Source organism: Desmodus rotundus, chromosome 13 (genome assembly GCF_022682495.2).
Source record: "Desmodus rotundus isolate HL8 chromosome 13, HLdesRot8A.1, whole genome shotgun sequence".
In the NCBI taxonomy this organism is placed as follows: domain Eukaryota; kingdom Metazoa; phylum Chordata; class Mammalia; order Chiroptera; family Phyllostomidae; genus Desmodus; species Desmodus rotundus.
In genome coordinates this window covers 62,084,081-62,101,326 of record NC_071399.1, presented here as the reverse complement: position 1 = coordinate 62,101,326, position 17,246 = coordinate 62,084,081, and positions in this window count along the sequence as shown.

Genomic DNA, 17,246 nt, shown 5'->3' with positions numbered 1-17,246 from the left:
ATGGTATCTTACTGTGCTTTTTATTTGCATTTCTCTGATGATTAGTGACACTGAGCATCTTTTATTATGTCTATTGGCCCTCTGTATGTCTTCTTTGGAGAAGTGTCTATTCAGGTCCTTTGCCTGTTTTTTAATTGGGTTGTTTGTTTTTTTGGTGTTGAGTTTTGTAAGGACTTATAAATTTTTTATATTAACCCCTTATCAGATGTATTCTCAAATATGTTCTCCCATTCTGTAGGGGCTCAGGACGAACGGGCAAGACCTGACCAGCACACTGCAGCCAAGCAATCCCAGACAGCCTCTCAGGGACAGGTCACATGGAGAGCATGTGCCCTCATATGATGTGATGTGGTCCTTCCCCACACCCACAACCCCAGTCTATTGTGACAAACCCCAATAGAGGAGAGCCTGAAAACACCAGCTGGTCCTTCTCAAAACTGTCCAAGCCTCAACAGCAAGGACAGCCTGAGAAACCATCCCAGCAATTGTTTTATTTTATTTATTTACTGTTAAAGATTTGATTGTTTTCTTTTTAGAGAGAGGTGAAGGGAGGGAGAAAGAGAGAGAGAGAAACATCAATGTGTGGTTGCCTCTCACATGCCCCGCTATGGGGTCGGGGAGGACCTGGACTGCAACCCAGGCATATGCCCTAGACTGGGAATCGAATTGGTGACCCTTTGGTTCGCAGGCCAGCACTCAATCCACTGAACCACACCAGCCAGGGCCGTCCTAGCATTTATATATATAACTCACACATATGCACATTCATAAACAAATCTACATGTATGTGTGTGTCTGTATACAGGGGTGGGCAAAAGCATGTTGACAGTTGTTCATATGGAAAAAGACATGCAGGTTACGATCGATTATAATAATACAAGAATAAACTGCTTTGCATACTCACAACTGTATATCTACTTTTGCCCACCCCTGTATATGTGAGTAGGTATGTATACTTATATACCTTATTCTAGTGAACGCTCAAAAACTAGTAGCTGTTATTTTCTTACCACTCTAATTCAACTTTCTGGGCCTCTTGGGATACAGGCTGCTGACTTTTCTCAAGCAACAGTACTCTGTGCTACTTGGTGATTTCTTCAAACTTCTATTATCAGCTACATTCCAGGAACAGTCTTCTTTGTATTAATATGGTGAAAGCAAAACTATACATCTCAGTCTGTCTTCCTCCAAAGACAGAAATAGTAGTGATGGGTTTTCACATTATTTATGGACTACCTTCAGTACTCAATATGTTACAAGTGTGGACATTGCTGTTTTACTCTAGAAGCATTGCCATATGTTAGATTAATTGGCCTTGAACAGGGCATTTTGAATAAGAAGGAGCAAGTGCCCTTAGGGGGAGGACTTTTAAGTGTCACCCGGGAGACAGGCATTTCAACTCCAGGTGACTTCTCCTAGTGATAGGAAAAATTTTGGATGTGTAGAATTGTGGACTTTACAAGTGGAATTGGGAAGCCTATTTATAGAAATGAATGACTACAATTATAATGAAAGTGCTCTCAGTGAGTAATTACAGTAGAAGAAAACAGAAGACACCTTTGGAGGAAACTATAGTTAAAAAGTGAGAACAGACCCTGGCTGGTGTAGCTTAGTGGATTGACCATGGTCCTGCAAACCAAAGAGTAGCAGGTTCGATTCCCAGTCAGGGCACATGCCTGGGTGGCAGACCAGATCCCCAGTAGGGGGTGCACAAGAGGCATCCACACATTGATGTTTCTCTCTCTGTCTTTTTCTCCCTTCCCATCTCTATAAAAATAAATAAATAAATCTTTTTAAAAAGTGAGACCAGGAAGAAGGAAACCCAGCAGAGTCAAAATAGATTAGAGATAGATGGTACAAAACACAGTTAAGTACAGTGTCACAGAAGTCAGGGAAAGTGTTTATAACACACAACAGCAACAAATAAGAGTATAGCACCTTCTGTGTTGTTTCTACCATTCTTCAGTCTGTTAACTTCTGATGAATATGCTATTCACTTGCCAAAATGTAAAGTTGATTCAAGATTTGTAATATTTTTTGATAACCGGTAAGTGGTGAGATCATATCTTTTTGCCACAAATGGTCACTACTGCTTTGATTATGGTATTAAGGAGACTAACTATAGGCTGCAATGTAACACCTCAGAGAGCCTTTGGCAGGGATGCAGATTCCAAATATCCACGTCTAGTGTAGGAGAGCTTCTCTTAAATATTATATGGATATGTGAAGATGGCACCTCGATCAGTCTCGATCCAGAAGCCCCACAGAAATGCTAAAGTATTCACACTCACAGCTAACAAGGATATGGGAGTTTTCTCAGCTTTAGGACTAGTGTGCTACGCTGTGTGTAAAATGCCTTTTATAGTCATTACTGAACAGTTCGAAGCTCTGGCAGGGCTCTAATAGAGTCGTGGATTTTTTTAAAAGAGGTACTGAGGAGTGGAAGTGGCAGTATGTGTTGCCACCCTTCAAGGCCAGGCAGGTTCATGGAATTCGTGCCGACGGTAAAATATTCATGGAGCTATTGGGATGTGTAGGCACGCCTTTATTCATGGGTGGGTGGGCAAGCCACGCACGCTGCAAGCTGCGTGTCTATCTGCATGTCTCATGTCATGGCCCTTGCTCCCCAGAGTGGCACCCATCGTGGCACCTGTCCCCTTGGGTGACTCTCATCATCATCGTCCCCAGCAAGGAGTCCTACCTGTTTAAGTACTAGAGGGGAACAAAGCCGGAAAGACGCCAGAACATTATATAACATAATTCTGCACATGTGAGCCCACTTCATGTTATGGGAATAGTTTCTCAGACCCAGTCTCAGGCTATGAGAAGACTACTTATCAGGCCCCTCCAAGGCTGTGGGAACACTGTTTCCCTCAGCTACCCAGACACCTGGGTGCAGGAGCCAGACTGCCTCCACTTACCCCACACAGCAACTGTGTTTTAATGCTTTGTTTTAAAGATAGCTCGCCACACACCCACATTTACAGTAAGGAAAATTGCTTCCATAGAGAATATACATCACGCTCATGGCACGTTCAAGGAATCTCTAGTCCTTTCATTTAAAGAAGATGTGCTTTCAACATAAACCTCTCAATCTTTTTTTTCTTTCTAGCTTTCTTATCTCCTCTGTCTAGGTGAGTGTTAAATTGCACAAAGTCTAAATTCTGGGCAATGAAAGTTTTAATTTAGTAATGTTCATCTCATCTACATTTTTGGACTTATTTAAAATCCTAAAAGAACATATGAGTATTTAAAATAAAATTAGCAATTACAAATTAAAACCCAATTACTAGCAATATCCCATTTAAATCTAGTTAATGAAGAATTTACTCATAAGGAGAAGCAACCATAAAAATTATAATAATCATGATTGTATTTCAAATAAAGTTGGTATCAGTTTGACTACATGTAAATGTTATCTCTAATTAAGAATTGGTGGGCCTTTAGGATATGTGTAATTTCATTATCCAGAAACACATTATTGTCATCAAATAAATGTTTTATTGTCATATAACTCCAAATAATGAACAAAAATCCATTTATAAAATCCACATCCTTTTATTAATAATCCAAATAAAATATATGTGTTATTTCATAAATACATTTACATTTTAAGTCCATAGTTATTCAAGTTATCCACAAGTGTGGTATTTCTTGAAAGGATTCTATTGCTTTCAGATTTGCTTCAGTTTCTAATGTGCATGTAGTCATATTAACACATGTGCCTGCTTCAGAGAATATTTGAATATCCCCAATATAGAAAACAAAGATTCACTGACATGAAATAAAACCACCTCAAACTTTCCCTGTTCAATTCTAACTTGGCCACTTCCCAGCTGTGTGACCTCAGGCAACCTACTCGCCCTCTGAAAGCCTCAGACTCCTCATCTTTAAAATGGGGTTCTCCTTAACTGCAGGGAACTTGTGAAGATAATGCCCATCACAGCACCTGGCAAAAGTTAGGTGCTCAGCAATTGGCCTGTGGGCAGTCAATGAAACTGAGGTCAGCAACCTCTACCCTCCTCCCAAAAAGACCTCCAGAAGAAAGCAGCTGGTGACCTTAGCTATACCACCGTGAAAATGTGGACTCCACGTCACTGACCCTGCAGTACCGGTCCAGTGCTGTTATAGCACACACACAATGAGCTCAGCACCCTCACGCGGTTCTCTGCAATCCCTCCTTAGATTCAAAGAATCAGATCAAAAGAGGTTTTTATAAAACCAAGCAAAAGTTCTATCTGAGTAAAAAATTATCTGAGCACAAATTCTCCTTAAGCTTTTAAAATGTACACTTCAATTATTGACGGTGAAGAACAGGTGTCTGAAGGATACAAGGCACAGGATCAGTGCCCTAAAATGCACTTATTTTAAATTATGTCTCTCCTTGTATGGATTTGTTTTGCCCCTGACCTGATTTTTATGCTAATTTATAGGGTTTATGATAGCTTTATTCTCACACAGCTCATACTTCTCCCTTCTTTCAAGTCTCCCAGGGACTGACTCCAGAGGATAAGGCATATATAACAAAAATAAACTGCACTCAGGAATTTCATTATTCAGCAACGGCTGATCCACTTTGTGGATTTTCCTTGCCCTTCATTTCTTCTCCTCCTCAGTCCTACTACCTCGCTTTTGATGATTTCACTGCTCATTATCACCTCTACCAGAAGTGAGACGGAAGAATGTGAAGTTTAAATGAGTCGAAAATGATTTCTAAAATTTATATTGAGGATAAGGAGAGAAAGTCAAATAAGTGAGTTAAAATTAAGCCTGGGATTTTCTGATGATTTCACCTAGCTATAGGTATCCTCGTTAATGTGATGCTAATTGAGTTCTAAAATAAAAGGACCTGTCAACCTTGTCATATCCTTCCCCTTGGAATATATGGAAAAAGGGAAGATACATAAAATCTATTTACACAAAGTTTTCTTAAACAAAATAAAGTACTAGTTGAGATAGACTAATGTTTATAAAAGTCACATTAAGTTGCACAGTATAGTAGTAAATATTTTAGAACACGAGATTGTATTATAGCAAATTAGCTTATTTGCATCCTTTTCATACAAGTAGTGCAAATCTATATTCATTTACTAAACTAATCATACAGCTTTTGTAGCAGAACCAATTCTAAAATGTTTAAATACTTAAAGAACCAATATGCTGATTTCCTATTAGTGTCATAATTAATTTCCAAGTTGTGTAGGGAAATAGCAAGAGGCTTTTTAAAAGGTTTGCCTGATATCCTTGAACAGCAATTTACCCAAATTAGCACTCTTCCTTAAAAAGAGTACTGTTTCTTGTAAAGTCGAGAAAGTAATAATATAATATAAAGCAGAGTAACTAACCACTACTTACAACAATGCTTAAGATCAAGGTTTTTGTAAATAAAAGATGGTTAAAAAAAATAACCTTCTAAGTTTTACTAAGTATTTTACTAAGTTATCCTCTAATATCAGAAACAATCTTGAGGCCAAAATCTACTACTATTTTAAGAAATAGAAGTATTCTGAGAATTTATTTTTTATTATTGAATTTATCGGGGTGACATTAGTTCACAAAATCATACAGGTTTCAAGTGTACAACTCCACAAAACATCATTGGCACACCGCATCTTCCATCCAAGCAAAGTGTCCTTCTATCCCCATTTTCCCCTCCTTTGTCCACCTCCACCTATTCCCAATGCCCCTTTCCCTCCATCACCACATTGTTGTCTGTCTCCAGGTGTTATGTATATATGATTTTTGTTAATCCCTTCACCTTCTTTCATCCAGTCCCCCAACACCCCTGGCCTCTGACAGCTGTCACTCTCCCGTATCCATGCCTCTCTTTCTATTTTGCTCATCAGTTTATTTTGTTCATTAAAATCCACATATAAGTGAGATCACATGGCATTTGTCTTTCTGACTGGCTCATTTCATTTAGCGTAATAATCTCCAGGTCCACCCATGCTGTCACAGAAGGTAAAATTTCCATATATATATATATATATATATATATATATATATATATAGCCAAGTAACATATTCTGTTTTGTAAATGTACCATGCTTTTTTTATCTTTTCAGCTGCTGATGGGCACTTGAGCTGTTTCCAGATCTTGGCTACTGTAGATAATGACGCAATGAACATAGGGGTACGTGAATTCTTTTGAATTTGTGTTTCAGGTTTCTTAACACACATTTCCAGAAGACGGGTCAAAAGGCAGTTTCATTTCTAATTTTCGGAGTTTTCACTGTTTTCCACAGTGGCTGCACCAGTCTGTTTTTCCCACCAACAGTGCACTAGGGTTCCCTTTTCTCCACATTCTTGCCAGCACAAGTTGTTTGTTTGTTGATTTATTAATGATAGTCACTCTGACAGGTGTGAAGTGATATCTCATTGTGGTTTTAATTTGCATTTCTCTGATGACTAGTGACATTGAGCATCTTTTCATATGTTTATTGGCCATGTGTATGGCCTCTTTGGAGAAGTGTCTATTCAGTTCCTTTGCCCATATTTTAATTGGGTTGTTTGTCTTCTTGGTGTTCACTTGTATAAGTGGTTTATATATTCTGGAAATTAACCCCTAGCTTATAAGATGTATCACTAGCAAATATTTCTCCCACTCAGTTGGTTCCCTTTTCATTTTGTTGATGGTTTCTTTGGCTCTGAAAAAACTTTTAGTTTGATGTAGTCCCATTTGTTTATTTCTTCCTTTTTTTTCCCTTGCCCTAGGAGATATGTTGGCAAAAATATTGCAACAAGAGATTTCTAAGATTTTACTGCCTATGATTTCTTTGAAGATTTTTAATGTTTCATGACTTATATTTAACCTTTTATCCATTTTGAGCTTATTCTTTTGTTTGGTGTAAGTTCTGGTCTAGTTTCTTTTTTTTTTTTTTTTGCATGTACTTCTTCAATTTCCCCAACACCATTTACTGAAGAGACTGTCTTTATTCCATTGTATGCTCTTGTCTCTTTTGTCAAATATTAATTAATTGACCATAAAGCCATGGATTCATTTCTCGGCCTTCTGTTCTGTTCCGTGGATCTATATATGCCAGTAAAAGGCTGTTTTGTTTACTATGACCTTGTAATATAGTTTGATATCAGGTATTGTGGCATCTCCAACTTTGTTCCTTTTCTCAAGATTGCTGAAGCTATGCGAGGTCTTTTTTGTTCCATATAAATTTTTGGATTGTTTGTTCTACACCTGTGAAATATGCAGTTGGTATTTTTATAGAAATTGCACTGAATCTATATATGGCTTTGGGTAGTACAGACATTTTAATGATGTTAATTTTTCCAGTCTGTGAACAGGGTGCATGCTTCCACTTATTTGTATCTTCCTCAGTATCTTTCTTCAATATCTTAAAATTTTCCGAGTACAGGTCTTTTACCTCCTTGGTTAAATTTATTCCTAGATACCTTATCTTTTTTGTTGTAATAGTAAATGAGATTGTTTTCTTAATTTCTCTTTCTGATAGTCCATTATTAGTGTATAAAAATGCCACTGATATCTGATTATTAATTTGGTATCCGGTTGCTTGGTGGAATTCACTTATTATATCTAGTAGTTTTTTGGTGTAGTTTTTAGAATTTTCTATGCACAATATCATGTCATCTGCGAATAATAACAGTTTACTTCTTTCATTCCAATTGGCTGACTTTCATTTGTTCTTTTTCTTTGATTGCTGTGGATAGAACTTCCAGTAAAGTGTTGAATAAAAGTGGTGAAAGCAGACATCCTTGTATTGTTCTTAATCTTAAGGGAAATTCTTTTAGGTTTGCCCTTTGAGTATGTTGGCTGTGGGTGTGTCATATATGGCTTTTATTATATTGAAGTATTATCCCTCTAGTCCCAATTTGCTGGACATTTTTTTATCATAAATGGGTACTGGATTTTTAAATGCTTTCTTGATATCTATTTAAATGATCATGTGATTTTTATCCTTCATTTCGTTTATGTGGTGTATTACATTTATTGATTTGTGAATATTGTACCAACCCAGCAAGCCCAGAATAAATCCCACTTGATCATGGTGTATGATCTTTTTAATGCATTGCTGGATCTGGCTTGCTAATATTTTGTTGAGTATTTTAGCATCAATCTTCATCAGGGATATTGGCCTAAAATTTTCTTTCTTTATAATGTCTTTATCTGGTTTTGGAAGTAGGATAACACTGGCCTTGTATAAAGAGCTTGAAAGCCTTTTTCCTCTTTAATTTTTTGGAATAGCTTAAGGAAGATGCGTGTTAGTTCTTATTTGAATGTTTGGTAAAATCTGCCTGTGAAGCCATCCCTTCCAGGATTTTTGTTTTCTGGGAGTTGTTTGATCACAGCTTCAATTTCAACTTGTAATCCATCTATTGAGGTTTTCTGATTTTTCCAGATTCAGCTTTGAAATATTTTATATTTCTAGGAATTTATCTCTTTCACCCATTTTATCCAATTTTTTGGCATACAGTTGTTCATAGTATTTTCTTCAATCCTCTGCATTTCTATGCTGTCAGTTGCTACTTCTCCTTTCATTTCTGATTTTATTTATTTGGGTCCTCTCTCTTTTTTTCTTCATGAGACTGATTAAAGGTTTGTCAGCCTTGTTTATCTTTGCAAATAACCAGTTCTTGATTTCATCTGCCTCTTGTAATTTTTTCTCTATGTGATATATTTTCACTCTAATCTTCTATTATTTCATTCTTCCTACTTACGCTGGGCTTTGTTTGTTGTTGTTTTTTTTTCCTAGTTCCTTTATGTGTAGGGTTAAATTGTTTATTTGAGATTATTCTTGCTTTTTAATGTATACCTGCAATACTTCGAATTTCCTCTCAGGACTGCTTTCTGTGTCCCTTAGATTTTGAGTTCTGGTGTGTTCATTTTCATTTGTTTCCTGGTAACTTTTTATTTCTTTCTGGATCTCAGTGACAATCCGTTCATTGTTTAATAACATGCTATTTAGCCTCTATATGTTTGAATGTTTTGTAGTTGATTTCTAGTTTCATACCATCATGGTCAGAGATGATGCTTTGTATAATTTCAATCTTCTTGAATTTGTTAAGACTTATTTTGTGTCCTAAATAATGGTCTACCTTTGAGAATATTCCATGTGCACTTGAGAAGAATGTGTATTCTGTTGCTTTGTAATGAAATCTTCTGTAATATCAACTACATCCATCAAATTCAGTGTATCATTGAAGGTCACTGCCACTTTGTTGTTTTTTGTATAGAAGATACATCCATTGATGTCAGTAGGGTGTTAAAATCCCATCCTATGACAGTATTTCTGTCAATCTTTCCCTAATGTCCAGCAAGATTTTCTTTATATAGTTAGGTGTTCCTATGTTGGATGCATATTTTTACAATGGTTATATCTTCTTGTTGGATTGATTCTTTTAGTATACCTTCTTTGTCTCTTGTTATGACCATTGCTTTGAAGTATATTTTGTGAGATATAAATATTGTTACCCCAGCTTGGTTGTTTGTTTCTATGAATATTAGCATGGAATATTTTTTTCCATCCCTTCACTTTCAGTCAGTGTGTATTTTTTGTTCTGAGGTGTCTATAGACAGCATACATATCGGTCAGGTTTTCTTATCTATTCAGCTACCCTATGTCTTTTAATTGGAACACTTAATCCATTTACATTTAGCTTAGCATTGATAGGTACTTATTTATTGCCATTTTATTCTTTATACCTATATTCCTGTTTCTTGATTTCTATTTTTTTTTTCTTCTTAAAGCAGTCCCTTTAACATTTCTTGCAATACTGGTTTGGTGGTAACAAACTTCTTTAGTATTTTTTTTTCTTTTTGTCTGGGAAGTTCTTTATTTCACCTTCAATTTTAAATGATAGCCTTGCTGGATAGAGTAGTCTTAGTTTTAGGTCCTTTCTTTTCATCACTGAGTATTTCATGCCAATCCCTTCTGGCCTGAACTGTTTCTGTTGATAAATCAGCTGACAGCCTATGGAAGCTCCTTTGTAAGTGACCAACTGCTTTTTGCTTGCTGCCTTTAAGATTCTTTGTCTGTAATCTTTGGCATTTTAATTATGGTATGTATTGATGTGGGCCTCTTTAGGTTCATCTTGATTGGAACTCTCTGTGCTTCCTTAACTTGAGTGACTTTTTCCTTCACCAGGTTAGGGATGTTTTCAGCTATTATTTCTTCAAACAAGGTCTTTATCCCTTGCCCAGTCTCTTCTCTTTCTGGTACCCCCATGATGCAGAAGTTTTTATGATTGATGTTGTCCCAGAAGTCCCTTAGACTATCCTTAGTATTTTTAATTCTCTTTTCTTTTTGATGCTCTGCTTGGGTGCCCACTGTTATCTTGTCCTACAAATTTCTCATTCGGTCCTCTGCCTCGTCTAACCTGCTGTTGATTTCATCTAGTGTGTTCTTCATTTCAGATATTCTATTCTTCATTTCTGACTGGTTCTTTTTAAGGTTTCTATATCTTTTATAAGCTTGCTATGTCATTGTTGAAGTTCTCACTGAGATCATCAATTCCTTCCCTAATGTCCTTTAGCATCTTTATAAGCATTATTTTAAATTTTGCACCTGGTATCCTGGTTGCTTCTATTTCATTTCATTCTTTTGGGGGATGTCTCTTATTCTTTCATTTGGGGCACATTTCTTTGTCTCCCCATTTTTTGTTTGTGTATTATGTAGATCTGCTATTACTCCCAAATTTGTGATGATGGCTTTATTATGAAGGTAGTTTGTTGGACTCAGTGCACAGCCTCTCAGAGCACCTGAGCTCTGTGCTCCAGGAATGTATCTTGTAGGTTTTGTGCACCCTCCTGTTGTAGTTGAGTCTTGAATGCTGTTTGCCCTTTTTTGGGTGGATTTAACACTTCAGGCAGACTCACCATAAGTATAAACCTTAGTCACCATGTATGAGACATGGTGCTGGGGATGCCCCCCTAGGCAACATTGTTTGTAGCAGGATCTGGTGCCTTTTGAATTTTCAATTTGTTGTGCGCTTGTGTGGCTAGTTGGGTCAAGCTCTGGTGTTGTCTGAACCCCACCACTGGTTGTGTTGGTTCTGGGTCATCTTGGGCAGGGCTCAGGTACAGGTCAATGCCAGACATTGTGTGTGACAGGACTCGGGCTACCTATCTGAAACTACCATACTATCCACTGTTGGTGGCTGTGTCTACCAGGCCTGGATGTGCATGGGAGGGGCTAATCTGTGTAAAAGGGTCAGTTTCTTCCAGCTTAGGGCTGGGGTTAATGTTTAAAAGGCCAGAAGGTAGCTGAGGTCACTTCCACCAGTCAGCTACTCTACCTCTCCCTGAGGTTGCCTAGTCTTCCTCCAGAATCTCCTGAAGAAAGACTATAGAGTGGGCCAGGCTGGCCACAAACCAGAGACTCTTCCACAGGTTGAGAGCTTGGTAGGTCAGGGAAACTGGGGTCAGGAGGACAGTGCTAAGGGGTCCTCTACTGGGGAGAGTAGTCACATGGTCAGGCCCTCAGTGAGGCCCAAGTTGTCCCTACTCCAGAACCAAACCACTCAGTCTCTGCCAGAGTCTTCAATTGTAGTTCCTCCAGGGTGGGGTGTGCTGCAGGTTCAAGTTTGGTGCAGTCAGCCAACCCCTCTGTGGAAGCAAGCTCAGCCATGCCAAGGCACCCAGCTCAGGAGGACAGATTAAAAGAGTCTCCCTTTGGAGGTGATGCCAGCTCAGCCTTCAGTTGGCCAAGCAATTTGTCACAGTCCCAGACAATAGCCTCCCAGGGACTCACACTCTGAATGTCCGAGCTGTAAGCAGCTCTCCTTTCCCAATGGACCTGATGTCAGCAGGGCATGTGATTCAGGGCTTGGAAAAGCAGACCCTAACAGCCCCCCTGTGGGGTGGTGTCTGCAAGCCTGTAGGAGGGGAGCAGGCACTTCTTCCTCTTCCTGGGGTAGTGTGGACTGAGCCACAGGAAAGGTAGGAGTGCCCTGCCTGACCCATGATGTAGCCACGCAACCCAGAGCCCTTGTCTTGCAATCAGACTGGCCACAACCCTTTTGGCCAGTGTGATTGCAGGACAAAGGCTTCCCCAGGAAATACATTCCAAAAGTCCCAGCTCTGCATGTTACCCCGATGCCCCTACATGACTAAGCACAGCAGGACAGGGATAGCCAAGTGTTTCAACAGGTTGGGGAGTGGGGTGCCAGCTGTGCACTCAAGGTTGGGGAGACTGGTCCCCTTTCTAAAACCACATATTTCAGTCACTGTCTCAGTCTCTGCCAAGATCCTCCCCAGAAAAATAATGTCTCAAAGGTCACTGCTGGGTAGAGCCAGTAGATCCCTCATCCAGACCCAAACATAGCAGAGTGGCCTCATCAGCAGTCAGGGGACTGGACAGTGCACTCCCCAGGCTGGTGCTGTAATAGGCATGCTTGTCCCTAAGAAGTGGCCTCTGGGTTTCCAGCAGACTCTTATGTCTCCCAGGTGGACTGAATGTTCGTGGATTTTCACCACCAGATGCATTGTAGGCTCCTCTTCTTGTCTTTGCTATTCAGGGTTAGGGATCGCTGCATAGGGTTGAGACCACACACTTCTGGGGGGATGGAGTTTTGTAACTGAGATATCCCTCTGGCTTCCGGCTTCTCAACCATTGCACCTGGGTGAGGGAGCCAACACTTTCTGTGTCTTTTCCCTTCTTACCAGTCTCTATGTGGCTTTTATAATATGTTATTTCAGCCAGACTTCACTTGGTTACTCAGGTTTATTACTCTATAATTTAGCTATAAATTCAGTTTGGGGCCAGGTGCAGGTGAATGTAGCTTCCATCTATTCTGCAGCCATCTTGGAATCCTTATTTTGAGAATTTGAATTAGCTATGGGCAATCTCTCTTGTTCTCAACTAATATGTAAAATGACAGCTAACTAGGTGGTCCATAATATTACTTAAAAGTTTGCAAGACTTTCATATATATACACAAATATACATACATAATATATTTTTAAGTCTACGAGTTGGGAGAACCAAGCTAAGAAACACATGAGTTTATGTCTGTGTGTATGTATCTGTTTAAGAAATAGTAATTAAGTAAAGAAGTTTTCACTTCAAAAAGGCATCATACAGCAAATCTATTCCCACACTTTTTTTAATTGTAGGTGAGTGATAAATGTTTGTTAGTTTGAAGTCCATTTAAACATATATAGGTCCTTGATCCACCCATTAAAGTGGGAAGGGTAGGCTAGACTGGAAAGTTCACCTGCTTCAGAGGCCACAGATTGGAGTCCTGTTGCTGTAGACACTGACAAATATGCAATTTATGGCTATAAAATTAATGTAATAGTATCTGTATTATAACACTGTCCTGAGTTTTAAGTAATTAAACATGTAAAGCATCCCGTAGCATGCTCGAAAGATAATTGACAATTAATTGTTGATATTATCATTTCTCAAATATTGTATTACTTTTACAAATAAGATTACCCCTTCTCCTGCCTATTGGCTCAGAAAAAAGAATATTTTATATTTATTAATATAAATTTATAAATTCTGTATTTTAAAAATGTATTCTTTAAAAATTGTCATATCAATATGTTTATGTGTTCATAATGATTACATATTATATTTGTATTACATGCCATATTTTTGTACTGTTTATATTTACATGTGTACATACTAAGGGGGACCCCCAAAAATGGAACTACCTTCTGGAGGGTGGGATCCTTGTAGTACCGGCTTCCCCCACCAGGAGAGTGTTTTAAGAACTCCTCTGTATCAGTGCACCAGCTGGCATTTTGTGAGGGGCTGTGTTTGGCTTCAGTGAAGTTTTTCTGAAGACTCTTCCAATGTGTTTGCCCATTTCATGATGGGTGATTCATGAGCGTGCCAGCTCACACTGTGTGTGCCTGCCCACACGTGCTGAGTGTTCAACACTTCTGACCAAAAACAGCATGACGCGTGGGTCCCACTCTCTCTGCTCACCTGATCTCACCCTGAGCAACTTGTTTTCTTTCCCAGATGAAAAACGTCCTCAATGGGAAATGTTTTGCTGATGCGGAAGAATTGAAACAAAAAAATGGCAGAAGCACTAAAAGGCATCAAAATCGATGAGTTCAAAGACATTTGAGAAGTGGGAAAAATGTTTTGATAGGCGTACTGCATCAAATGGAGAGTATCTGAAGGTCACTGAAGTTTAAACATGTGAGAATAAGTACTAATTTTAATAAATAAATTCTGGGTTTCTTGGGTCTCCCCTCGTAAGTGAATATATATATGTGTATACACACACACACACACACACACATATTCTAAGTCAGCTAAAGGAACTCTAATTACATATTATATTTGCAAGGAAAAAATGACATAGTCCTAAAAGAAGTCATATTCTAAATTTATATTTATATGCAATCTTGAATTGATTAGAATACTTATAGAACTGTGACTCAAAATAGGTATAAATATCTATGTATACTTTGTAGATATCATACTGTTATTAAAATACTTTAAATGGTACAATTAGAATTAATTGAAAACTACAAATAAAAGCTACCTAGAAAATGTCAAAATTTTTTAAAGTTTTTAGGGTATTTTCCTAAATGTATAAAGTTTGCAGATGGTATCCTCACAGACATTTATAAGAATCCTCCCAGCTTTTTAAAGAGAGAAATTATACGGAAAGAAGGCTTGCAGTAAATAAAAAAATATTATCCTTCAGTGACATAATGTGATACATAATGATCAAATTAACTGCTTACTAACATGGGGTGTCTTTTAATGACAAATATTAGGTCATCCAATTCCTAAGTCTATGGGGTGTGGGGAAGGGGGTTATGGGAAATTGAACAGAAAGGTGTGATGACTTATCTAAAGTCGCACAGTAACTTAGCACCAACCAACAGAACAGAATCCAAATCCCCCAGCTGGGCTCAGGGTACCATCTATTGCATCTAGCTGTTTTCCTTGTTATAGAAAAAATAGACTTGGGAGGCACATAATCTAACGATTCTTCTGGATCGATTTTTATAAAACACCTGGGAATCAGGCCCAGAGAAATGGATACATCTGAGAAGTTTGTAAATATTGTTTTCAAGGGAATATCTGTAGCATTGAAGCTCTCTAAGTCATCTTTAGAAAGAAATATGTGACACCAGGTGGTAGGTCCCAGGTGGTGATTCCACCACCACGGAGCTGGAATCATATGGAACAGGAGTTAAGGAATGTTTTCACAGTGCCCAGAGAAATGGCACAGGATAAGGCATTTGGTCTTTTTTGTTGGGGAGGTGGGTGAGGAGGAGCAATTACAGCATACACCATCATGAAACCCTTAGTTAGATCTTCAAAGAGGAAAGATAATAACAAGAAGCTCAGTTAACAGTTTAGAATGTGACATGTAAGATATTAACCAAAATTCTGCCAAGGTCTCCCAGTCTTGATAACAGACTTCCATACAGAGACTTTGCAATCACCATGGTGACCTAAAGCAAGGGCACTTTTTATTGTCATTTCAAACATTATCTCCAGAACGTGTTTAATTCCTGTTTTAATGTACATTATAGTTTCTGTTTGTGCTTTTTAGAAACACTCTACAAAGTTATTTTTGAATATGTAGATTTAATTTTTTTGCCAATTTAGCAAAGGGGAAAAGGAATAATAACCTTTTCCATGGAGAGCAGCTGGAGGTTGTGGCTAGAAGACCAAGATCCTGCTGGGAATGGACACACGGACACTTGAACAAAACGCATCCCCGCTCAAAGCGTCCACTGCAAAGCAAACAACCCAAGGTTTCAGGGAAATTTAAAGGTAGTGGAGAAAATAATTACAAGGAGTGATGTCACTTCAATTAGATTATCTTCATAAATGATAGTTCCTGTGTAGTGTCCTCATAAACAAAGGAAAAACTAAAGAAAGAGGCATATTTCCCCCTCCAAAAAGGCAAATGATCTTAACTTGTTGGAGCAGCTGTGAGCAGGGAGGGGACATACAGTCCACTGCTGTTACCCACGTAGCTGTAGAATTAATTTGGATTGTGGGGCTAGCCTGCACATACACTGACGGATTGCCTAATCCTGGCCATGTGCCCCAAACTTCCAGAAGCTGTGGGTATTATGTGAAGACATAAATTCAACACAGTTCAGAAGCAGCTTGATACTGATTTTTGGAGTCCAGTATGTTTCAACTACAAACCCCAGAGTAAATATTTACCACTCAGGACTAGCAGCTGAAGAAGCAAGGAGAGGCAAATCATGTGTCCTGACTGTGCTTTGTTTACCAGTTGTACAATGGCCTTACACAGGTGAGCATGTCCTTGTGTGTGTGCTTTCTCCATCAGCACTCCAATTTCACTCTAAGGAGTTTAAGGGAGCTGATTTTATATGCCAATTAGATTATTTGCCAGACTGTGTTACAGGCAGTTTTGTTTGTGAACTCCGTGTATAGTTGCATTTGGTCAATACGGAGCTGTTACACACCAGGTGTTCTGATGTGCGGTGTCAATATCAAGGACTCTGTGTTTTAGGATTAGTGGATGAGAGAAAATAGGAAGGGACAGAAGAAAAACAATTAGCTCTGCCAAGTAATTCATATTCTAGTTAGCATAATGTTGCATTAGAAAGAAAATTAGAAGTGGTTCCTATGGAAAGCACAGGAATGTCAGGTCTTCCTAGGAGAGGAAGACTTTTTCTATTCTAGGCTCAGTCACTGGGCATTCAGCCTGGAGGGTTTTATGCTCAGGGCAGAGCACAGGATACCTGGAAACCTAGTGATGAAGAGCAATGTCTGCTCAGGGAAACGCCAATGGTCCTTTTCATCACTAATATGACACCCTGCAGATCAAAAAATGTTTCACTGACTTAATGCACTGAACTCTCTCCAGCCCTGATTTTATAAATGAGGAAACAAGTCACGTGGCCATTCAGTGTCAAGGCCAGAGAGGATATCCAAGTATTTTGCACCACACCCCTTCAGGATTCCTTTCTAAAGGAGCACTTTCCCAGGGAGCATTACAAGGAGAAAAACGTAATAATTTGAAAAGTAACTTTTTTTTTTAAACCCAGGCTTCAGTGAGCACCCCCTCCCTAAATGTGTCCCTTAGAGAAATAGGTTAAAATTGCCTGCAGGCAGAACCACTGTGTTCCCCCACAACTGCGTCCACTTTTCCCCTTGGTTTCTTCCCTTGGCCAGAAGCCGCAGCTGCCTCTGAAATAAGACCGCAAGGCAGACACCCAGAGAAGACACTTGTGCCTACAACTAGGAAACCAGCAGAAGCTCTGCCACCACCAACAGCAGATTCCAAAGTAGAGCTTGTCGAACCATCACCGA